We start from the raw sequence: 25,514 nt of genomic DNA, 5'->3' as shown, positions 1-25,514 counted from the left end.
GAGTTGCTTAGCGCCTCAGCACATTGCTGAGGTTGGCTTTGGATTTGCAATCCTCCTGCCTCAGCCTCCCAAGCTACTGGTATTACAGGTGCATGCCACTGTGCCCAGCTTGATTCTGAGGTTTTAAGGAGAACTTTTGGCTGAAAATATGAACTTGGGGGGTCACTGGCATGAAGGTGACCTGTAGGGCCAGGAGAGGGGGTGAGATCAGCTGTGGAGTGAGACTGAGTCTTAGGGCACCCAGTGTTAAGCCCGGAAACAGTCCTGAGAAGACCACCCAGGGGGGGAGGAATATTTCTGTGGGGGATCGGGGCCCCAGAAGCCAGGTGGTGAAAGCGTATCACAGGTGGGTGGCAACGACAGGCCACGTGACATGAAGAGGGCATTGTCGTGAGAGCGAGCCACCTGGAGGGGCAGTTCTGGAGCAGTGATGTGGGGGAGAGCCCAGCGGAGGGATTCCAGGATGAAGGGGATCCAACAGAAGGAGTGCAGACGGCTCCTGGAAGGTTTGCTGCAGAGAGGAGCAGACTGGGGGTACAGCGCGGAGGAAGGGGGTGCGGAAGGAAAGAACCGATGTTTAAGAGAGGAGGACCAGGAGCCCACTCGTATGCTAAATAGGAACGGCCTGTGGAGGTGGGGAGATGGATGAAGGGCGAGGAGGGGAAGGGCTGCAGGGGGATGCCTGAGAAGGGCCACTGATTCTCTGTGACTTGTTACCCCACTTATTTCCAAAGCACCTTGTCACACCACTGTAGGTACAGACGCCTGGGGAACGAATGGGAGTGGTTTACTTACTTTTCAAAATCAGATACCTTTGGCTGATGCTATTTTCAAATCCCAATTTAAAGATGTCATTTTCCTAAGAAACTAGAGCTTTCTAGAAAGACAGAAGTGACTGTCAATAGTCAACTATAATATACTGGAAATGTATTTTGCTGGCAAGAATCAGCATGTGGTCACTGCCAGGAAGATGTGGAAAGAGAAAAATCTCTCCTCTCTCTCTCTCTCTCTCTCTCTCTCTCTCTCTCTCTCTCTCTCTCTCTCTCTTTCTCTCTCACCATGGAGCAGTCATGGTTTTTATTTGGGGATAAAACACATTCACTAAATGATCTCTATTGGTTACATCTCTCACTGGCTTCTTTCCAAATATTTCCCTGCAAGTGATGAATCTGTAGGAGAAATTCAGAGATTTGCAATTCCACCAAGAGCAAATCTCTTTGAGAGTGAGCGAGGAGAATAACAAAGGTCAGAGAGGGTTTTACTACTGAGAAACTCTTTGTCAGAGAACTGAACAGAACCCTCGCAGCCACTGATTTCATGAGAATTTACTCCCTGGACCTACAGAAAAAGCACATTTAAATTGCAACAGCTGGCAGCGGAGAGAGCAGAGGATTCAGTTTCAGTTTATTTGCTTATTCTAAATTTCTTGAAGAACCTCTTTGAGGTTGTCCATTCAATAGGAGAGTAAGAGCAGAGATCAAAGAAAATGCAAGCCAGGAGAAAATAAAGGAAACATTTTGTTTTAATTTTGTTTGTGTTCTTTATATTCATCCTCTACAATTTCTCAAATGGTAAGAAGACAGTGACTTGTTACAGCACTTATTTTCAAAGCACATATTTGATTATGTTATGTCTAAATATGGGCAGAATTCACATCCTAAATGAATTTACTCCCAGCAAAACTACTCCCTGAAGTCGATTGGTTTTTACATAATTATGATGCATGGTTATACAAATGACATATGTCAGTTTATTGAATTGATTGTTGATCAGATATCTGAACTAATGGAAGAAAACAATGGTGTGGTTAATCCAAAATAATCTAATGTCATTAATATTTGATTTTGAAGAAAGAATTGTCAGATAGCAATGGATCTTGGTATTTTTAACAATCTAAAAATCTTAAAATCTTCGAACAAAGCAAGGAGAACACACGGAGTAGAGACAGATGACGTTCAGAGCCAGGTCTCACACGTACTGACCTTGCAATAACCGCGTGGGAATCGATCACCTGGAAGTTTCCCAGCTTCCTTATCTATTGTACAGCTGTGGGCGACGGTGCTCGGTTTCCTGTTAGGAAGGACCTCCTCTTACTTACTCGATTCTGGGCAGGGATGTGCCACCTCGGCCTCTATATTGGGCATGTAACTAAGACCAGTTCCTGGAGCCTAGTATCCTCTGGCCACTGCAGAGGATTTGGTGAGTACATACGACCTGGTGACCCATTCAACCCACACTACCCTCCCTGGAAGAGAGTCCATGAAGGAGCACAGGCAATGGCCCCAAGTCCCTAGTTACCATTGTAATCCGACATAGCCGTGCCCTCTGACCCTGACTGATCCGTCTACACTAGATTTCTTACCAATGTGGGCAAACCAGACTTCTTTCCTCATGAATGAAAAATTGGGACTCAGAGTCCAGCCTCCTTGCAGTGTATGCCCAGTGTCCAGTACCTCGCTCTAACAATGTTAGGAAAATACCCTGTGACTGTGGGAGGAGAGAACGCTGTTCTAGAGAGAGTGTGGGGGGACAAAGAAGCAGGCCCGGGGGAAAATGAGTGGAGCACTCCTGATTGATTCCGGAGGCCAGGCTGCATCCTCGACTCTTGGTTCTCTAAGGGCTCACCTTTGACCCTTCAAATTCATTTCCTGCTGGAAGCCAGCTCTAGTTGGTTCTTATTGTCAGTCGAGAGCCTTAACTAATCCTGCAGCTCCTGAAGGTGTCTTCAGAGAAGGCAGATGAATGCATCCATCTAGGGTTGGGATTCTGGGAGTAAAAAGACAGGAAGGGAAGGAATGGAAAAGACCATTGGGAATGTAGTTTCTATGGCTCAAAATGGGGTCAAGTTGGGTTGAGAAGAAGGAGAATCCAAAATGGAATAAACGCAGCTAGAACAGGTCTGATTTGGAAGGCAGTATGAGTCTGCCGCCCTGTGGGTGTCAGAAATTGAGAGGAAGGAAAGCAGGATACATTCTAAGAGTGAGATGGCAAAGTAGATGAATCCTAAATTGTAACAAGATCCAGGATGTGGCTGGGAGAGTGGACTGTCGCGGTAGGAAGCAGTCGTTGTAGGAGAGAGGTGGGGACTGTGAGGCCAAGAAGAAGGTGGCTGAAGTCAGGTAGAGAAGAACGTGTTTTCTAGAAATATGGTAATTGAGAGAATCAAATTACATTGGAGAGTTTATTCTCAGTGTCAATAAATTGAGACTGAGTAGATGAAATATAATTGCATAACAGGTCCTGACACCAACATATATAACATTAGTTGATAGCTGCAATAAATTAAATGAGGTAGAGGATATGTATTTATAATGCATTTAAGTAACCTCTAACTCCCCCTCCAACTTGCCATGGAAACATAATTTAATACTGAAAACATAAGAAAAAAAGAAATTACATGAAAAAAAAACCTCAATTTCTTTCTAAAGAATTGACTTACCCTGGAAAAAACTAAGAACATAATAAAAATACATTTAAAAATAATACTTTGAGAAAATACCTTTGTGAGGCTGGGGCTGGGGCTCAGTGGCAGAGCGCTTGCCTAGACATGTAAGACACTGGGTTCGATCCTTAGCACCTCATGAAAATAAATAAAGACAAGCTGTCCATCTACAACTACAATACATAAATAAATAAAATAAAATACCTTTGCAGAAGCACGTCTCAGAAACCATAAAGTGCAGGAAAACCCTGTAGAAGAAAATATATGCCTTTAAATTATTTTATTATTAACAGAAAGACAATTAGTTAAAACGTTCTATTAAAATCTTAGAAAAGGGGGCTGGGATTGTGGCTCAGCGGTAGTTCGCCTAGCACGGCGGGCGGGACCCGGGTTCGATCCTCAGCACCACATAAAAATAAAGGCATTGTGTTGTATCCATCTACATCTAAAAAACAAATATTTTTTAAAAAATCTTAGAAAAGTAAAATAAATTGAATGGATTGTTGATCAATCAATCCACTCAACCCTGAGTGAAATAAAACTAAAAGCATATTAAGTAAATTAACAATTAAAAACACTTGACAAAGAAAGCCCAAAGCTGGTTTTTAAATAAAGACCAATAAGGGGCCGGGGCTGTAGCTCAGTGGCAGAGCGCTTGCCTCGCACATGTGAGGTACTGGGTTGGATCCTCAGCACCACATTAAATAAATAAATAAATAAAAGATATTGTACCAACTACAACTAAAAAAAATTTTTAAAAAGACTAATAAAATGAAGAAGTGATAAATGTAACAGAATAAAAAGAAAAAGCACAATACTTAAAAATGAGAAGGCAGATGGGGCCAACGTCAAAAGGGACATGAACTTACACAGGAAACAAAATCATAAGAGAGCTTCTATAGAAATAGGAAATGTTGATAAAATTCGCTTTGAAAAATAGCAAGAAAACCTGCAAACAACCCAGTGTCCTTCAACTAGTTAATATATAAACTCTGGTACATAAATACAATGGCATGTCACCCCCCAAAAATGAACTTATACATACATCAATGTGGGGGGAATCACATTGTGATTCATGAAAGAAGCCGCATTACAGTGACTACACGGTACACAACATCTTGAAAAAAGGTAAAACCTAAAACAGAACAGAGACTGACAGGAACTGGGAACAAGGGAGGGACTGGCTAGCAAAGTTCCTCTGCCTTCCCCACCACCGTCTCCGCTGTATTGGTAATGGTATTTGTTGCCTGACTGCATATGCATTTGTCAAAACTCTTAGAAGAATGCACTAAAAATAGTGGACTCTACTGTATACAAATTATACTTCAACAAACCTAACTTTAAAACTTTTTGAATAGACAAAAATATTAAAGAATAATGCTAGCTGCGCGCAGTGGTGCATGCCTATAATCCTAGCGACCTGGAAGATTGAGACAGGAGGATCGCAAGTTCAAAGCCAGCCTCAGCAAAAAAGTGAGACTCTAAGCAACTCAGTGAGATCCCGTCTCACTAAATAAAATACAAAATAGGGCTGGGGATGTGGTTCAGTGGTTGAGTGCACCTGAGTTCAATCCCCAGTACCGCCCCCCAAAAAGGAATAATACTAAAAATTAGTAAAAACAGTTTTTGTGCTCTTCTTCTTCTTCTTTTTTTTTTAATGTGGTGCTGGGGATTGAACCCATGGCCTTATGCATGCAAAGCAAGCACTCTCCCAATTGATCCATATCCTGGCCTCATAAAAAAGTTTTTATTAAAAAAAATTACTATAACAACAAAAATTTAAATTATACATATTTTTTTATTGTTAGATAGGGTCTCACTCAGTTGCTTAGGGCCTTGCTAATTGTCAGAGGCTGGCCTCCAACTTGTAACCCTGCCTCAGCCTCCTAAGCCTAGATTATAGGCCACCAAGCCTGGCTAAATTTTAAATTATATTTAAACAGAAATCTGGAACAAAAGAAAAACTAGGGAAACCAAACTTTTTTTTTTTTTTTTTAAATTGAAATGGAGCCTTGTTATGTTGCCCAAGCTAAACTCAAACTCTTGGGCTCAAGTTTACCTAAGACTATAGGTGCATGCAAAAAAAATTGTGACAAAACATTATTTTTGTCTGGAAAAAAAATACCTGACTACTCCCACTGACTCCAGAGGCTGAGGTAGGAGGATCTCAAGTTCAAAGCCAGCCTCATCGACTTAGTGAGGCAATACCCTGTCTCAAAATAAAAAGAGCTGGTAGCGGGGGGATGTGGCTGGGTGGTTAAGTACCCCTCGGTTCAATCCCCAGTACCTAAAAAATAAAAAGAGAAAGAAAGGGTAATACTTTGTTACGGACCCTTCCTTTTCCAATAGTGTGGCAAGAGCGTTAGAGGTTGCTGTAGTGTGGATCGAGAGTGTGCCCCAAAGGCCAGGTGTTAACGGCTTGGTCCCCAACTCTGCTCTGTTGGCAGTGTGGAACCTTGAAGAGATGGGAGGTCTTCCTGGGGCGTGTCCTTGAAGGGGACAGTGGGACCTCCTACTTTTCCTCTTCTGTTGCATGCTGGCCAGGAGGTGAGCTGCTCTGCTCCACCACGTACTCACCACCACGCTGTGCTCCTCGGCACAGGCCCGAAAACCATGGAGCCAAGTGATACTGGAATGAAACTTTTAAAAACACAAGCCAAAATAACCTTTTCCTAATGATGAGTTGATTTTCTTGGGCATTTGTTATAGTAACAGAAAGCTGACAAAGTGGTGTGAGGGGGGAGGACTAACGATTATTTTTCTTTCTTTTTTGCCACACCTGAACTTTGGTTAGTGTTCCCCTTCAGGCCACCCTCTGGGCAACGTCAGACGACCAGCCATAGACCTGGCTCTAGGGGCTTCTGTTTCTTAGCAGTAGATTCTAATGCTCTGTCCGTCTCTTCTAGCCCTCGGTATAAAGGCCTTCGTCTCCACATCTGTCTTGAGGCAATTCTAAATGGCATTCTGGGGCCGGGAGGAGAGGCTAGTCTGCTGCAGGCCCGCATTCCAGCCACACTTTTGTAAATGGTAATTGGCCACTTTGTCAGGCAGAACTGCATGAAGGGAGGTGGCTGGATGAGACCTATGGGACCAGGAGTGTTTTAAAAATATTGATGCCAGCTCTTAGATTTCAGAAGAGCCACTTTGAACCAAGGCCCTCCTTCTGCAGCTGTGACACAGGCCACAAGACACAGTCAACACGCTCCGAAATTCAGACATTGTTACACTGTGTTCTCTAACATTTCAGACTTTTACCAAAAAATGGTCCTAGTCCCCAAGACAAAACGCATGATAGCCATTCGGCCAGGTGTTCCCTATTTCATAAGAGTGAGGATGATTAACTTTCAGCCTAGGACAGAAAGGCCCTCATTCGTCTTGAAACTACCCTTAGTTTACATGATTCTGTAATTTGGTGCCTTAATTTATGCCCAATTCCAGTATAAAATCCTTCACCATTTAGAACTTCTTCTTGGATACAAATCACAGAAATCACAATCTGAACTGGCATAGATTTTTTTTTTTTTAAGGGATGTTACTGGCTTATGTAACTGAAAAACCTGGGTTTTCATCTCACATCAATCAAGGCTGGTTTGGGATTAAGGTTAAACAGAAATGCCATTGATTTTGTGTCTTGAGAAGGTTTCCAGCTCCAGGGACAGCAAGATGACAGCCTACAGTGACCTGATTCAACTCGGTAAAAAAAATAAATTCAAGTGTGCCTTTTAGTAACCCCGGCATCGTCTGTTTTTATTCACTTGATTGGAGCACATAGCTGTCCCTGAGCGTGTTTGTGTATTGAGATATCATTCACACACCTCATACTCTACCCCATGTGAACTCTTTGGAAGTATGGGACATGGGGTGGCGCCACCTGCAGGGCCTGGCTTCCCAGAGTACAGGGACATGAGCCCAGGAAGGCCGAGGGGGGCTGGCCCCCCAAACTGAGTTTAGATGGCATGGCTGACTTCTCGGGAAGCCCCCTGAGGGGTCTGAGAGCTCCAGTTCTGTAGAGCCTACAGTCACCACTGGTGGCCCTTCTTGGAGACCCTGGTCTTCTACGCACGCGGAAGAAGGCTTGGCCCTAGGTTCTATCCACTTCTCTACCTGGCTCTGGGTTTCCTGTGTAGTAGACACAAAAGACGATTTTCTGAATCTCCTCATTTTCAACCCACTCTTTATCTGTCCTGATGTGAAGTCCGTCATCCCCCAGCAACGTTCTGGCTGACTGAGAAATGTCCCCAGCAGGGCTTCCCCATCAGAACCCTGCCATAGATCTGATTCACAGGCTCCTGGCATGCAGGGTAGGGTTAAGAGCCTGACTTGGAACCAGTTGGTCCTATCAAGACCACTGACTCCAATTAACATCAAATTAAAGCAAGCTCACTGTTTCAGCCGGCCGGCTGCCTCTCCCACCCAAAACTGCAGGAACAAGACAGCCCGGCTGGTCGAAATAATAAGGTTGCTTTAATTTGATGTTAATTGGAGTCAGTGGTCTTTTCTTGTGTCTTGGTCTAACATTTTGGAGGCCCCAGCGAGATGGCTCCCAATTTTAAGAGAAAATCAGGTTGGGTCTATCACATACCACATTCTAATTCAGTGAAGGGGTGCATCACTTAAATTCCCTGAACTTTGCTTTGTTTTGCTTTTTTGTTTTAGTACCTGGGATTGAACCCAAGGGCACTCAAATACTGAGCCACATCCTCAGCCCCTTTTTTGTATCTTATTTACAGGCAGGGTCTCACTGAGTTACTGTGGCCGCCTTCAACTTGAAATCTCCTGCCTCAGTCTCCCAAGCTGCTGGGATTACAGGGTGTGTACCTTTAATTTCTTTTTTTTTCTTTTTTTTTTTTAAAGAGAGAGTGAGAGAGGAGAGAGAGAGAGAGAATTTTTTTAATATTTATTTTTTAGTTCTCGGCAGACACAACATCTTTGTTGGTATGTGGTGCTGAGGATCGAACCTGGGCCGCACGCATGCCAGGCGAGCGCACTACCACTTGAGCCACATCCCCAGCCCCCTTTAATTTCTTAATTTAAAAGATGGGGATAGATGATATTATCCCAACGAGAGTTGTGAGGAGTATAAATGTGATGTCTGTCTAAGGAGACAGAATCTATGTCACTTTCTGAAAGTCTCTTATGACCTAATAAGTCAATATGGGAAAAATGCTTTGATGTGTCTCTTGGGGCTAAGGCTCCAGGAGGGAAGTTCTACTATCAAGATGCTTAGAGGAGGGTCGATCCTGTTCACTACGCCTCTTTATTCCTCAGAGTGGACAGGTCTGGGTGTGCCCGTTTGGACAGGTGGGAGTTAAAGGACGAATCAGGCTGGGAGAAGAGGGAAAGAACGGATGAAGTCAGTGCCCACGGACAAGCAGGGTGCAGTGGGAGCGGCTCCCGTGGGCTCCGGGGCTGGTCCATGGTGACTCTTCCCAACCCTACACTCAGACGGCAGGTGGTTGGTGGAGTGCCTCAGCCACGGGAGATGGAATGTTCCCACCACAGAACCTGGCAGCTCTACAAATCCGACGTCCCACCACCCACAACCCAAAGAACAAACTGGCGACCACTTACCAGCATGCCTGGAAAACGTACCCCCAGGTCAGGACTGCGCCGGGAGTGGCTTGGACAATGACCACTGAAGGGAGCATTGTTTGGGGGGTTTCTTCTTCTTTCCTTTATGCTTTTGGGAAGGTCCCTTTATTCACTAATGTTTTTATGTGAGCAGATTCTTGAACAAATGGGGGCCAAGGATCCAGCTGCTGTCTAAGCCCTGACAAGTGGAAGCAAGACCTGTGTTCAGTGGCATCGGTCACGACAGAAACAACAAATGGCCCTTGCCTTCCCTGCGAGGGTGCTGAAGGAGCCTCCCTCCGAGGGACCAAGGGAACAAGGGACCAGGTTCCTCCGCCCTCGCTGCACCGCAGGATGTCGCTCAGGGGCCCAATTATCTTCCAAGAGAGCAGGGAAATCCTCTCTGAGGTGGTGACATTTAAGCAGAAGCCTGGGATGAGAGGCACCAGGGGAGGGAAGCCGTCCAGGTGCAGGGCAGGGCAGAGCCAGGCCCAGGGGCAGGAGGGAGGGCCAGGAGCCTGCCGAACAGGAGGGAGAGGGCTGCGTGGGGAGGAATTAGACTCAGGCAGAGATCAGCTCTGCCAGGCTTTCTGTGCCCTTAATCAGCAAGAGATACGTACTGCCCTCCAGGAATTTGTCAGGGATTACAATGTCAAATTTCCTGATGCTCCACATTGACTAAAGCTCGGTTGACAGATCCAATATTAATAGAGGATCGCCTTAAGGGTATGGAGTGCATGCTTGTCTCTAGAAATCTATCGGCCGGTTAAGTCAGACGAGCGGGGAGCTGGCCTGCACTGACGAAAGGTTCCGGGACTTGGTGCCATGTGGCCCGATTAAGGGACATGTGGCAGCTAGTAAGTAAATGCCCCCAGTGATCCTCACCTTTGTATATTCTCCTTCCACAGTGACACTGGCTGGCCTGCGTCCTCAGTAGGGGACCAAGGAATGAAATGCGTGACTTCTGAGGTCAGGTCCTAAAGGGCATTGAGCATCTGCCCTTTTGTCTCTTGGGTCATTTGTTCTGGGGACGTCAGTGGCCGTGTAGAGAGGACACTTAAGTAGTCCTGTGAAGGAGTCCACGGGGAAGTCCTCCAGCCAATAGCCAGCGCCAACACGACAATGATGAGTGTCAGCTCAAGCAAGTCCCCACCCCGGGACGGCCTTCAGATAACCCCACCTGGCCAACCCTGACAGCCACCTGGGCAAGGCACACTCCAGCCAGCTCCCCAAACTCTGACCCTTGGAAGCCCCATGAGAGAATAAAGGCTTGCTGTTGTCTTAAGGAAATGCATTTTGGGGAATCTTGTTATCCAGCAACAGATTAAAGCAGCCATTAAAAAGACACAACTGTAGTAACCTCTTTGCTGTGATGATGGAAATTTCTCCGAATGCTTATATAGCACTAAATGAAATAATGTATATCGATATTTTAAGGCATGAAATGAAGTCATAGCATGTAGTAGAGGCTGAGTAAATGTCACCCATTATCATCATTAGTTGCTATTACTGTGATCACTATGATTTTTATATTTCAGTTTTAACCAAATCGGCTTCTCCTGTTTTTCAAAATCATTGAGTGGCATGGCAATCCGGATTGTGAGAACACCCCACACCCAGACATTGTCCTGGACGGATTTTCTCCTTCTCTCTCCGTATCTGGTCATTACGGTCTAATGATCCCATCTGCCAGGTACTTTAGACTATTTTCTTCTCTACTCCACCGCTGTGGTTCGGCTCCCTATCACCTCCCATCTAGGCTATTAAATAATAGATTTGCAAATGGTTTCCTGCCTCTAATCTTCTTCCCTTTGAAACTGTTCTTCACCCTGCAGCCGGTGGCCTGTTGGCACATGTGCAGAGGCATTCCCCCTCACAGAATCCTCGCTCTGGCCCCCGGCAGCTGCAGGAAGTCCAGTTCCCTCAGCAGGACCCGTGGACGCCAGGCCTGGTGCCTTCCTGCAACGCCCTGGTTGGTGGCATCTGGCCTGTTTGGAGGGCTGCTGTCCTGCAGGGTCTGCTGGGCTTTGCTCTGTGGGTCTAGATTAAACAGCCCCACCCACAGGAAACTCTCCGAGTGCCCACTGGCGAGTTCAAGGTCTCACCACAGGAAAGCACTCCCGAGGATGCAGGTGACAGCTGGGCCACTCGGCCAGTGGAGAGTCGGAGCTGTCACCCCCCCAGACCTGGACATAGAGGTTTAAAGGTGACATCAGGGCCTTTCCCACCCGGGATTCCGCTCTCAGTCCCACGTCAGCAGACTGCATCCCTAAACCTCTGCCCTCAGACTAGCACTGCCCACGCCCCAGAGAAGCACGTTTCCTTACCTCGAATCCATGACCTTGAAACAAAAGGAGATACGCTGACCAGAGGCCATGGAGTTTTGGGAGTGGTGCCCCATCAGTTCCAGGAGTGGGTACCGCTTCAGCAGGGACAGGTCTGAGGACAGAGAGAGTTCAGATTCATATGGTGGCACATCTTTCCTCTGGAGACGAATGTGGCAGGTTCCTGATAATTAATCACCTTCCCTGAGGGGCCTGAGCCTCCACTTTCCGCCCGTGTCTCAGCTCTGGAGGGTCTCTTGAACCAGCTCAATGTTTGACGCAAAGGACAGCTGTACAAAATTTTGTGGAATAAATAATTCATACCCTTTAAGTTTTGTAGCCATAGAGGTCTAAACACGATAGGCTGGTAACATGATGCCGATTCTTTCCGTGAACATGGAAAAACAAATTTGTGAACAGTTTTTAGTATTATTTATCTAAACATGACTAAAGTTGAATTTGAATTTCAAAACGTCCAACTTAAATTTCATCTTTAAACATGGTTTGATTTGAGGGGCTGGGGTTGTAGCCCAGTGGCAGAGCGTTTGCCTAACGTGTGAGGCACTGGGTTTGATTCTCAGCACCACAGATAAATAAATAAAAATAAGGTTCTATCAACAACTAAAAAAAAATTCAAAAAAAAGATATGATTTGAAAGCTCATTATTTATTAACTTTAATTTGTATAAGGTCATTTAATAGATAGCTTTAAATATTTTGGAAGAAAACAACATTTCCTAAAACCTTGTGTAAAAAATAATTTTTTTTTTTAATTTTTTGGTACCAGAGATTGAACCCAAGGGCGTTTAACCACTGAGCCACATCACCAGCTCCCACCTCTTTTTTAATAATTTATTAATTTTAGTTGTTGATGGACCTTTATTTTTTATTTATATGTGGTGCTGAGAATCGAACCCAGTGCCTCCAACATTGGAGGCAAGCACTCTACCAGTGAGCCTCAACCCCAGCCCCACCAGCTTTTATATTTTATTTAGAGACAGAGTCTGCTGAATTGTTTAGGGCCTTGCCAAGTTTCTGAGTCTGGCTTTGAACCCCTGATCCTCCTGCCTCAGGCTTCTGGGCTGCTGGGATTAGAGGCGTGTGCCACCATGCCCCACTGAAAAATGATTTTATTTCCCAATATTTTAATTTACACATTTTGATAAAGACAACTTGAATTTTGTGCACATTAAATATAATTACGTTTTATTTCTAATCTCAGGCTATTACTGTCAGATCCTAAATTATGTGAGAATTTTTATTATTATGTAATTAGTGTTTTTGGTGAAATAAGTCAAGAAAAATAAAATCTAAGAAATAAACCCACAAAATCTATGAATTACATGTCTAGGCTTATTTTTTTTCCCACATCTACACATAATAGGTCCATCATAGATGTCCAGACAGGTGCAATTCTGGTTAAAGCCAGAGCACAGTTTCGCACACTTTAAAAATGTTTTTTGGGGCTGGGGTTGTGGCTCAGCGGTAGAGCGCTCGTCTTGCATGCACGGGACCCTGGGTTCAATCCTCAGCACCACGTAAAAAATAAATGAGTGAAATAAAGGTATAAAAAAAAAAAAGAAAAAAAATGTTTGTTGTTATAAAGGGGCATTTATCTATCAAGGCAGAAGGTTGATATAGTTACATGCAGAGACATAGGAGGATTATTTACATATGTATAATATGTAATATTATATATGAACACATAGATATAAAACACACGCGTGTGCACGTGCGTATGTACAATGCACACATACACATGTGATTCACACACACACACACACAACGCCCTCATCGCTCTCGCCTTAGACTTCGGGAAGCACCTCACTCTTCCCTGGGGCCCTGTGTCATCTTGTAGGACACGCTGTGTCTTTGGAGAGCAGTGATCATGACTTTCATCTTTCACCCTCTGTAGTCTTTGCCGAAGTCTAAAGTCACCCCTGGCTCCTCCTTGATTTATTCTCTCACCCAGATGTCCAGACAAGCCTAACTGGCCTTCCACACTAGGCTCAGAAGAGCGCGTCCAGGGTCTTCCTGGGAGTGAGCCATGCGCAGTGCGTGGGGCTGGGGAGGACCCAGCAGGGCTGTGCTCCAGGTCACACTCTTAGCCCTCGTCATGATGACCCCTCTGGGCTCTTCTCCTTTTTCCTGTTTGTTGACGGTGAACTTGGAGTTTCCTTAGAAAAAATTCATTCTTACCTTTGAAATAGCATTGAAGCCACTTTCCGCTCTTTGTGTTTTGTTTACAATTTCCCTGCAGGTCTGACCCTGTAAATGTTTCCTTTTCCAGGAGTCTCCAGATCTCTGACATGCGGCGTAAGCCTTCTAGACTTCTAGGGTCATCATGAATGGCTGCTTTTACAGGATCCTTCTTGATGCTTCAGCAGGGGTGAGTGCAGGGAGGGACTCGTCTTTACCCTTAGCACGACATCTTAATCCCGACTCATCCACTGGCGCTTGCTATCTCATTGCCTGGTACTTGTTGTGAGCGTTAGACACCCATGTGCTTGAGTTCCCAGTAGGTGTGTGCACACACACGCACACACACACACACACACACACACACACACACACACACTGCTGTGATAGTGTTGTACTAGTCTGTTGTTTTCTGTTTCTTCCTTAAATATTCCACCTTCCTCCACCTGCTGAACTCCTGCACGTCCTTTAAAACTTGACCGGCTGTAACATTGTTTTCTGCAAAAAATCACTAAATAAATAAATAGATAGATAGGTAAATGGAATTTCTCGGATGCTTCAGCCTGACTGAAGCCCCCTTTTCTAACGCCTGTATATGATGTATCTCCGAGATTGTCAAGGGAGATATTTGGGATGAACTTGCGCTACAAATGATTCCCTGTTGATCTGAAATTCAAACAAAATGAGGTCATTTAAAGGCTTTGCTTTCTAAATGTGGTCGCACTCCACTTCTCCTGGCGGCCACCTGCACAGAGTTCGTGTGCTGGCACGTGTGCCTGTCCCCAGCCACTGGGAGCTCCCTGAGGGCAGGGCTGTGGCATGTTTTGGTGAGCTGCTGGGAGGGCGGCAGGGTGGGGACCATGTCTCCCCTCCCCGGCCATCTCTGGTCTCCTAGTGGCTGGCAAGTGGTCTGACACAGTAGGGCAGGTGAGTTGGGATCTTTTGGCTGCAAGTAATGGAAACAAACTCAAGCCTGACTCAGCAATGAAGGGTTTCCTGTGAGGAGAACTCCGGGGCCAGAGTGGCCTCCGGACGGTCATCTGCTGTGGCTGACTTGCCTCTCGCTGCCATGGCTCTCGGCTGCTCGGTTCACATGGAAGAGGACTGAGCAACCCTCCTGAATGGTTGTACCTGGGCTGTGTGCAATCATCTGAGCCCAGGAAGCCGGGGCCACGTGACATCAGGGGCTCCTGTGGATTGATAGTGGGGGAAGGCCAGGTGCTGAGAAGGTTTCTGCTACATAGATGTTGTATTAGGTTTCTCCAGAAAACAGAACCAATGGTGTGTGTGTGTGTGTGTGTGTGTGTGTGTGTGTGTGTGTGTGTCACAGAGAGAGAGAGAGAGAGAGAGAGAGAGAGAGAGAGAAGGTTTATTTAAGGCATTGGCTCTTGTAATTCTGGTGTCTGGCAAGAGCATAATCTTCAGGGTACATGAACAGACTGGGGACAGGGAAAGGCTGACATAGTTCAGGTCCACAGGCAGCGCCCCCTCTGCTCTAAGCTCAGTCTTTTCTATTCAGTCCTTCATCAGATTGTATGTGGCTCACCCACACTGATTCTAGTGTTAAGCTCCTCCCAAACACCCTCACAGAAACTCCCAGGTCCTGTTGGACCATGCATCTGGACACCACGGTCCAGCGAGGTCCACATAGAAGATAATTTCAGTGCTCGATAAACAGTAGTTGGGTATGTGGGCTCTCTCTCGTCCAGTGAGGAGGTCCACAGAACAGGGCAGAGGAGAGTGTGGCTTCAGGGTCGCTTATCAAGACCTCCGAAGACCAAGCAGCAAGCAGGTCTGATTTTATTGCACAGTTACCATGTATATATCCTCAGGCAGGAGCTAGGCAGATTACAGGCAGCCACCAGTGCAATGTCTGCTAACTGTCCTTGCAGCGACCAGTCGAGGAGTGGGCTGTGGAGCAGGCACAGGGACCGCAACACATCACATGGCCTCATGCCCAGGGTGTGCCAACAGGGTAAGCGGCCTGCTGCTCACACGCCTAGCAGGGGGAGTGGCCTGTCACTCAGATGCCCTTAACGTATGCCATGTATGCAGTACTCCATGCACTTGTCCCCATAGTTGGGTGGAACCACCTTTGTTCCCATTGCTCTATGAAGACCCTCAGAGGAATTGTGATTAGGGATCTCAGCACCAGAAATGGTCAGGCATTCTCCTGGGCCCTGGTTTGTCGTGTCTGGTGAACCCTAAATCATGGAATGGTCCATTTCTCTTCATATTGGGTCTAAAAAGCTGGAGTTGAGACCAGTGTGGTGGCACACACCTGCAATCCCAGCGGCTCTAGAGGCTGAGGCAGGAGAATCGAAAGTTCAAAGCCAGCATCAACAACAGCAAGGTGCTAAGCAACTCAGTGAGACCCTGTCTCTAATAAAATACAAAATAGGGCTGGGGATGTGGCTCAGTGGTCGAGTGCCCTTGAGTTCAATCCCCAGTACCCTCCCGCTGTGCCCCAAGAAAAAGTTGGAATTGAGTTACTGTTGCCTTTTTAGCAAATGGGAAGTAACTTCCATTCTGTACACTAAACTCACTCCTATCCACACATCATCTTTGAAACTACCTTCATTTTCCATTTCCTAATTGCCTCACTAACTTGTTTTTAGGTTTACTTAACAGCCCTTTATGACAAGAGTATGAATACACGGAGAAAGCAGTTGTCAAAATTCTTGTTCTTTTCATAGAACAAAGACCAAACTTTTTCATTTTTAATGATGCTGAAATGAACAATTGGCATTTTTAAAAGTCGTCATATGATCTGATTCCCACGTCCTTTCCGTTCCGGGATTCCTGTTTACACTTCTAAAAGGAACTCAGTGCGTGCCACCAACCTCTCACCCAAGCTCAAGGAAAGTCAAGCGCTCAGGCTGCAAGGTGTCCTCAAACACCTCCAGGCACTTTTTTTTTTTTAAACTAGTTTAAATTGCTCTTCTCTTACCATCTTAAAACATATGCTCTTTATCTCAGATCTTCCAAAGTGCTGACTTCTAACAGGGCCCCTTGTTCAGGGGCGGCAAAGCTGAAGAGCCAGGCGCAAACCAGGGAGTTGCTGGGCAGCCACGGCTTCAGGAGGAGACGTGATGGTCTCATCTGAACTGTCCAACCCACACGGCTGGAGGGGAGTTTTCCTGAACATTCTGCCGCTACCTGAGGGGCGCTCTCAGCGGGGCTCCCTGTGACATCCCATCGGGAGTCCCACCAACAGACTCAGGGGGCAGCTTCCCACAGGGCAGGCCGAGACAGAAGGCGGCAGAGGAGGCTCTGCATCCCCCTTTCTGTTATCAGGTCACCTCTGGCCTGAGTGAGGAAAACACAGCCTGCTGGGTTCAGATGTGAGATGTCCCCAAAGCTCATGTGAGAGGCGATGCGAGAGGGGTTCGAGGTGAGATGGCGGGTTACAGAGCCTCAACCTGATTGGGCATGAATCTGGGAGGGGTTGACCTGTGGTGACGGTGGACGGGTGGGCCGTGGCTGGGGGAGGGCCGACCCTGGGGGGGTGTGTGCCTTTGGGGCTTGGTCCTTGTGGAGGGAAATGCTCTCTCTGCCTCCTGGTGGCCACGTCCTGAGCCACTTCCCGCCACCACACTGTTCCTGATGTGACGTCCAGCCCCGGGGGATGGAGCTGGCCTTCTGTGGACTGGACCTCTGAAACCACATGAGCCCAGAGAAACTTTTCCTCCTCTGATTGTCCTTGTCAGGGCTGACTGTGACACGGCCCTCAGCCAGAAGTTTCCACAGGTGATCTAGAACACCGCTGGCTACGAGGTTCGGGTGATCTATTCAGTCAAGCCACAAAATGGCCTGAAGAAGTATGCAAGGGGAAAGCTGGTCATTTTACCAAAGAGAATATCTTTGTGATTTTAACTTCAGGAGGTAAATAATTAAAGGATGGGGAATGTATATGGAATACATTTTCCCTCAAAGTACAAAACATGGGGGGAAAAATAAAAAAAAGAACACCGGCCTAAAGAAAGTCTTAAACTGAATTAAGTGACTATTTCCAGAAAATATTTATTAGGAAGATGATTTGATCATCGGCTCTTCCACTGATGTGGGCTGTGAAGGCCAGAATTGTAGCACCAAGGCCTTTGGTGCCGAGTACTAGCTCTGGGTGGCAGCAGCAGGGATGGCCGCAGGGGCAGTGGGCAGGGGTCTCCAGGTCACTCCACACTCACTGGAGAGGGGAGAAGTGAGGGAGGGCAAAGTGGGCATGGAGAGGGCAGTGACGTGTGGAGCCGACGCAGTCAAGGGCTAATAACGGGGTGTGTCTCACTGGTACCATGGGCTGCCCAAGCCCAGGGCCTGGGGCCACGCCCAGCTAACAGAGAGAAAGAAAAAGAATGAGAAACAAAGAACAAAGAAAAGAGGAAAAATCAGCAAGAAAAATCAGCAAGAAAGGCCTTTCTTCCTAGTATTTTCACAAAATCATCAGAAGGAAGAAGGCACCCATCAAAGGGTCAGTGACGTCTTGTGGTCCGGGCCTTTGCTCCACCCTGGCCTGCCGCGAGGTTGGCCCCTGGCAACCAGCCCACCTTGCCCAAGGCTTTGTGGGAAAGTAGTGGAACAGCTGAGCCCAGCACCTGGAGGAGAGCGGCTTTGAATCAAGGCAGTTCCTGGCCCTCTCTGCGCACATCTCTCCCACGAGGAGGCGTGAGTAGAGTCGGCACAGTAAAAATCTACCTTCCTCTGTCTTCTTGTTTCTCTTCTAGGTTTTCTGTGTCTGATTCTTAAAAATGAACTCTTTCCTTTCTCTTGATTCAACTCTCTCTCTATCAGAAGCACTGAAGGAGCATGGTGGTCCCCTCTAGATAGATCATTTGGATAGCGGCCATGATTAAATCAGAGCACACTGGCTCATGAGACATCATACTCGCCCTTCTGAAGACCAGTTGGTGGTCCAAGAACCTGGCAATCCCTCACTTGGTCCTTCTGGCATCTGGGGCTCCAACATCAAAAAATCATTTTTAATCATGTAATCATTTAGCACACAAAAAGATGACATGTAGTATAAATGTGTTTGATGATCACGTAAGTACCCGTGAGCTCACCACTTAAGAAGCCATTTATACTGTTGTATTAAACTGTGACCAACCTGAAATTTATTTTTTCATGGATCATCCTTTTGCCAATGACATCCAGTCTTTTTTTTTTTTTTAAGAACTTTATTTTATTTGTTTAGCCTTTCTTTTATGTGGTGCTGAGGATTGAACCCAGGGCCTCACACATGCTAGGCAAGCCCTCCACCACCGAGCCACAGTCGCAGCCCCGCCATGCACTCTTGATCAATGCCTTGCGGGAAGTCTTCAAGTTGGGTAATGACAGGCCTCCAGCCCCAGCATTGTTCTCCTTCAATATTTGGTTGCCTATTCTGGGTTTTTGCCTCTTCATATAAACTTCAGAGTGTGTCAATATTCACAAAATAACTTGCTGGGATTTTGACTGAGACTAAATACATAGCTCAAGTAGGGAAGAACAGATGTGTCAAAAGATGAATTCTTTCCAACCAGGAACAAGAAAGAGCTTTTTATTTATATAGACCTTGGGTTCCTTTCATCCAAGGTGGTAATTTTCCTCATTTAGATCCTGTACAGTTTTTTAGGTTCACATCTACTTATTTCTCTTGATTTCATGAAAATGTTGGTGTTTTGTCTTTTTAATTTTAAATCCCAGTTGTTCATCACTGGTAAATAGGAATACAACTGAAGCTGTGTACTAAACTGTACCCTGCAGTATTGCTTTGATCACTCATTAGTTCTAGTAGGTTTTTCATTGTTGTTCATTGGGATTTTCTGCCTAGAAAATCATCTAATCTGAAAACAGTTTTATTTCTTCTTTCTCAGTCAGTTGACCTTTTATTAACTTTACTTGTCTTATTGCATTAGGACTTCCAGTATGATTTTGAATAGATTAATGTAAAGAAATATCTTTTTCTCTGTTCTTAATTATAGAGGCAAAACATCTAGTTTCTCACCATTAGATATGATGTGAGCTGCCAGTTTTTTTGTTTTTTTTTTTTTTTATAAATCTTCTTTCTAAAGTTGAGGCAGCTCCCTCTACTTCTAGTTTGCTGGAAGTGTTTCCGGAATGGGCATTTCTATTGGTATTATCCCATGATGGTTCTTCTTTAGCCTGTTGATATGATGGATTACTTTAATTGATTTTTGAATATTGACACAGCCTTGCACGTCTGGAGTAAACTCCCCACTTTATTGTTGTGTGATTCTTTCCACAGGTTGTTACATTTGATTTATTTTATAGTTTGTTGAGGAGTTTTGCATTTATCTTCATGAAAGATCTTTGTAGCATTCCACTCTTACAATGTCTTGTCTGAGTCTGGCATTAGGGTGACGTGGACCTCGTAGAAAGAGTTAGGAAGCATTTCCTTTGTTTATGTTTTTTGGTCTGGAAAAGATTTTAGACAAATGGCATACTTTCTCCCCTAAGGGTTTGGTAGAATTCACTAGTAAATCCACCTGAGCCGAGTGCTTTCTGTTTTGAAGTTTATTTAAACATTGAGTCAATAATTTTAATGGATTTTGACCCATCCAGATCATCTCTCTCTCTTTGTGTAAGTTTTGGTTGATTATGTCTTCAAAGAATTGCTCCATCTAGTTTATTAAATTTGTGGGCATAAATTTGTTCATAATATTCCTTTTTTTATCATTTTAATGACCATGAGGTGTGTACTGCTGGCCACTCTTTTACTGTTGTTTTTTTCCAATGAACCAAATTTGATTTTATTGATTTTCTCTATTGATTTCCCATCTCCAACTTTATTGATTTCTGCTCTAATTTTCATTAGCTCTTTTCACCTGCATACCTTGAATTTAATTTGTTCTTCTTTTTCTAGATTCCTAGGTTGGAAACCTAGATGATTAATTTTAGACCTATCTTCTGACCTGATGTATACATTCAATTCTGTAAATTTCCCTCTAGGCATAACTTTGACTTCATTCCACAAATGCTGTTAAGTCTTACTGTCATTTTCATTTAGTGGAAATACTTTTTAATGTCCCTAGAGATTTCTTTGATCTACGTGTTATTTAGAAGTGTGTTAACTTCTAACTCTATGGATTTTCCAGGTATCTTTTTTTTGGTGGGGGGTGGGAAGTACCAGGGATTGAACTCAGGAGCACTCGATCACCAAGCCACATCTCCAGCCCTATTTTGAATTTTATTTAGAGACAGGGTCTCACTGAGGTGCTTAGTGCCTCGCTATTGTTGAGGCTGGCTTTGAACTTCTGATCCTCCTGTCTTAGCCTCCCAAGTTGCTGGGATTACAGGCATGCACCACCGGCCGGTCTACAGTTATCTACCATGGATTTCCAGGGTTGTTTTTATTGGCGAATGTTCCATGTGTGCTCAGAAGGCATGTCTATTCTTGGTCGTTAGAGGAACAGAGGTGTCAATTAGATCTAGTTGATGTTGCTGTTTATTCAACTATGTCCTTGCTGATTTTCTGCCTAGTGAATCTGCTAATTGCTAACAGAAGAGTGTTTAAGTCTTCAACGGTAATAGTAGATGCATCTGTTCCTCACACTGCTATATATTTTTCTTTGTGTATTTTGACACTTGCTGTTTAGGTGCACACACATTAAGCATCAATATGTCTTCTTGGAGGACTAACCCCATTATTATTGTGTAATGGCCCTCATCCCTGATACTTGCTTTGCACTATAGTATGTTTTGATGAAATTAATATACTTCTCCAGCTTCCTTTGGTTTGGAGTACTGGGGATTGAACTCAGGGGCACTCGACCACTGAGCCGCATCCCCAGCCCTATTTTGTATTTTATTTAGAGACAGGGTCTTGCTGAGTTGCCTGGTGCCTTGCTTTTGCTGAGGCTGGCTTTGAACTCATGATTTTCCTGTCTCAGTCTCCCGAGCCGCTGGGATGACAGGCGTATGCCACCGTGCCTGGCTACAGCTTTCTTTTGACTAGCACTTGTATAATTTTCTCCATCTCTCTACTTTCTTTATTTAAACTTATTTTATCATGGTAAGAACACTTATCATGAGATGTGCCTTCCTAACAGATTTATAAGTGTGCAACATGAAACCATAGGCACAATGCTTTACAGCAGATGTGCAGAATTTAATCATCTTTATAACTGAAGCTTTAGACTTATTGACTAGTGACTTCCATTCCCCCCTCTACAGCCCCTGGAAGTCACTATTCTACTGCCTACTTCTAGGGTTGGACTCATTCTGTCCCTCTGTGATTGGATTATTTCACTTAGCCTAAGGTCTCCGAGATTCACCCAGGTTGTCACACAGGGCAGGATTTCCTTCTTTTTAAGGCTGAATAATATTCCGTTGTATGCATGTGTCGTATTCTTTAGCCATTTGTTCATTGGTGGACACTGAAGTTGTTTCAACATCATGGCTGGTGTTAAAAATGTTGCCATAAATATGGGTCATAAACATCTCTCTGAGGGCCCGATTTCAACACTTTCAGATAAATACCAAGAAAAAGAAGTGCCGAGTTGTATGGTGGCTTTATTTTTAATTTTTGAGGACTTGCCATACTGTTTTGCATAGCAATCCTTCCGTCTGACATTCTCACCAGCAGTGTCTCAGGCTCCCCGTGTCTCCACAGACTCACTCACATTTATTATCATTCACTTTTAATAATAGCCATCCCAACAGGTGTGAGGTGATACCTCACAGTGGCTTTGATCTGCATTTCCCAAAGGACGAGTGACACTGAGTACCTTCTTGCGGGCATGTTGTCCATTTGTATGTCTTTGAAGAAATGTCTCTTCAAGTCATTTGCACATTTAAACAATCCAATTATTTGGTTTTTATTATTTACTTATTTTTTTGCTATGAAGTTAAGGGAGACCTATATACTCATTGGACAGAATTCCTTATCAGACAGGGAGTTTTCGGATATTTCCCCCCACGCTGCGGGTTCCCTTGGCTATGCAGAAACTACTTGGTTTAAGTGGCTTCCACTTGTTTCGTTTGCTTTGTTTACCTGTGCCTCCAGTGTCATCTCCGGGAAACCACTGCCCAGACTCAGGTCACGGGCCTTCCCTCCACTTTCTTCTAGGAATGTCAGTTTCAAGGTTCACCTTGAGTCTTTAATTCATTTGGATTGGTTTTTGGTGTAGGTTAACTGTCCGAATGTGTCATTTTTGTTTCCCCAGTATTGGTAGTGGAAATATTTGTCCCCAGTGTGTATTCTTGGCACCCTTATCAAGGATCAGTTGCTGCACCATTGCTCTCTGTCTTCATAACGTCCCACGCAGATGGATTATTCTAGGTCTGTAATGTGCATTGAAATTGGAAAAGGTGATGCCTCCCTCTCTAGTCCTTTTTTTTTTTTTTTTTTCAATTGGGGTCCTTTGTGATTCTAAATACATTTTAGAATTTTTTTCTATTCCTATAAAAATGCCATTGATATTTTTAATAAGGATTGCATTAAACTGTATATTCCTCTGGGTAGTATTGATATTTTAACAATATTAAGTTTTCCAATCTATAGTCACAGGATGGGTTTCCCAGTAATTCATGTCTTATTTAATTCCTTTCATCAATTTTTGTTGTTGTTTTGTTTTGGTACTGGGATTGAATCCAGGGGCACTTAACCACTGAGCCACATCCTCAGCCTTTTTTATTTTGAGACAATCTTGCTAAGTTGTTCGGGGCCTCACTAAACTGCTGAGCCTGGCTCTGAACTAGTCCAAACCTCCACCTGAGCGGCTGAGCTGCTGGGATTGCAGGTGTGTGCACCATGCCCAGCTCGTCAGTGTTTTGTACAGTTTTTCAGTGTACATGGCTTTCACATCCTTTGTTAAATTTATTTCTAAGTATTTTATTTATTTTTGATGCTGTTGTGAATAGGATTGCTTTAATTTCCTTTTCAGATAGCTTGCTGTTAGTGTACAGAAATACAACTGATTAGTGTTGTTGATTCAGCATCCTGAAACTCTATTGAACTTATTTATTAGTTCTAAAAGTGTGTGTGTGTGTGTGCTCCTTAGAGTTTTCTACATGTAAAATCATGTCATCTACAAGCAGAGACAATGAAGCCAAGTCCTCGTCAGGACACTGCAGAACAGCAGCGTGGACAGCTCAGGCTTGGCACCGGGCTGCCGGACAGGTGCAGGCCTACCTGAGGTGCACCAAGCCAGTGCTACAGCACCCAAGGGCACGCCAGTCTGCTGCATCTCAGTGGCCCGTCTGCTGCAGAGGCCCACAGCGCTGAAGCTCGTAATCACAGCCTCCATCATCCATGGACCTCTGCCTTCCCCTTCCTGACCAGCTGGGAGAGAATGGAAGTGGGCGACCTGGATGGAAGTCCAGGCTCAAGAGAGTAACCAACAGCATTAGTACTTTTCCAAACCGTGATTGGCAAAATCTTGGACCAAATGTATTTTACCCAAGTGCTACATAACCCCTAGACTACCACACTCAGGGGGCAACCTCTGGCAGGTGCCCTCTTACACTGGGGACTTCTGTTTCTACTCACACTGGAATCAATTCTGCTCTTAGACTCACCACTCATCCTCGTGGGACTCCTGAGATAAAAACCCAGAAAGAAGAAATTGTCGGTGAGCTGCTGGGAGTCTGCCCCAGCACCGGAGGGCACGGCCCACCATAAAGAGCTGCAGCACTCAAGGGCAGCGGGGAAGAAACGGGCTTTCTTGGCGGCAGAAGACTGCAGCTTGCAGACTCCACCCGCTAACAGAAGCAGAGAATCAGGTTCCATCTCAAACTGGTTTCAATGATTTTCCCTTTTGATTTAGATCTCTTTTACTTTTTTTTTTTTTAATATTTTTTAGTTGTTGATGGACTTTTATTTATTATATGTGGTGCTGAGAATTGAACCCAGTGCCTCACACATGCTAGGCAAGTGCTTTTCCACTGAGCTACAACTCTTTTACTTATTTTTCTTACCCTATCTCTGGCTAGAACGTTTAGTGCTATATTGAACAGAAGTGGTAAGAGGGGTCAGCCTCCCCTTGCTACTCATCTTGAAGGACAAGCTCTCGGTTTCTCACCAGGGCGTGGTGTTGGCTGTGAGCCTTTCCATATACCCAAAGTGGATCTTTTGTAGGTAACAGAGTTGGCTCCTGTTTTTTAATTCAGCCTGACAGTTTCTCTTTTCCTTTTTATATTTTTAGCTGTAGATGGACATAATACCTTTATTTATTTATATGTGGTGCCGAGGATTGAGCCCAGTGCCTCACACATGCCAGGCAGGTGCTCCACCACTGAGCCCCAGCCCAGCTCCGTCAGTCTGACAGTTTCTTAACAGTGTGAATCAGTGTCTTTAGACCACCGACATTTTAAGTGATTTTGATAGCATGGGATTAATACCTACCATATTTGTTACTTTTTCTTAAAGTCACTCTTTGTTCTTTTTTTCTTTAACCCTTTTTTGTCTTTCCTAATTTTAAATGAGCATTTTTTTAAAGATTTTTTTGTAAGAGAGAGAGAGAGAGAGAGAGAGAGAGAGAGAGAGAGAGAGAGAGAGAGAGAGAGAGAGAATTCTTTAATATTCATTTTCTAATTTCGGCGGACACAACATCTTTGTTTGTATGTGGTGCTGAGGATCGAACCCGGGCCGCACGCATGCCAGGGGAGCGCACTACCGCTTGAGCCACATCCCCAGCCCCTAAATGAGCATTTTGGATGAGTCCATTTTCTTCCTTTCTTAGCATATTGCTTATAAGTAAGTATAAAAGTATTTAGCATGCTTATTCATGAAGAGTTTTAGTATTTGACATACAGTTTGCAGTAGACATTTACAACTAGTCTAGATCTACTTTATGGAAACACTATAGGTAACTTGATAACCTAAAATGCTCCAAAATCTGAAAAATTTGAGTGCTGGCATGATTGATGTCACAAGTGGAAAATTCCACATCTGACTTCACATGAACGGTCACAGTAAAGGCACAGGTGGGCTGGGGATATAGCTCAGTTGGTAGAGTGTTTGCCTCATATGCCCAAGGC

Source organism: Ictidomys tridecemlineatus, chromosome 8, assembly GCF_052094955.1.
Source record: "Ictidomys tridecemlineatus isolate mIctTri1 chromosome 8, mIctTri1.hap1, whole genome shotgun sequence".
In the NCBI taxonomy this organism is placed as follows: Eukaryota; Metazoa; Chordata; class Mammalia; order Rodentia; family Sciuridae; genus Ictidomys; species Ictidomys tridecemlineatus.
This window is presented reverse-complemented; position numbering follows the sequence as displayed.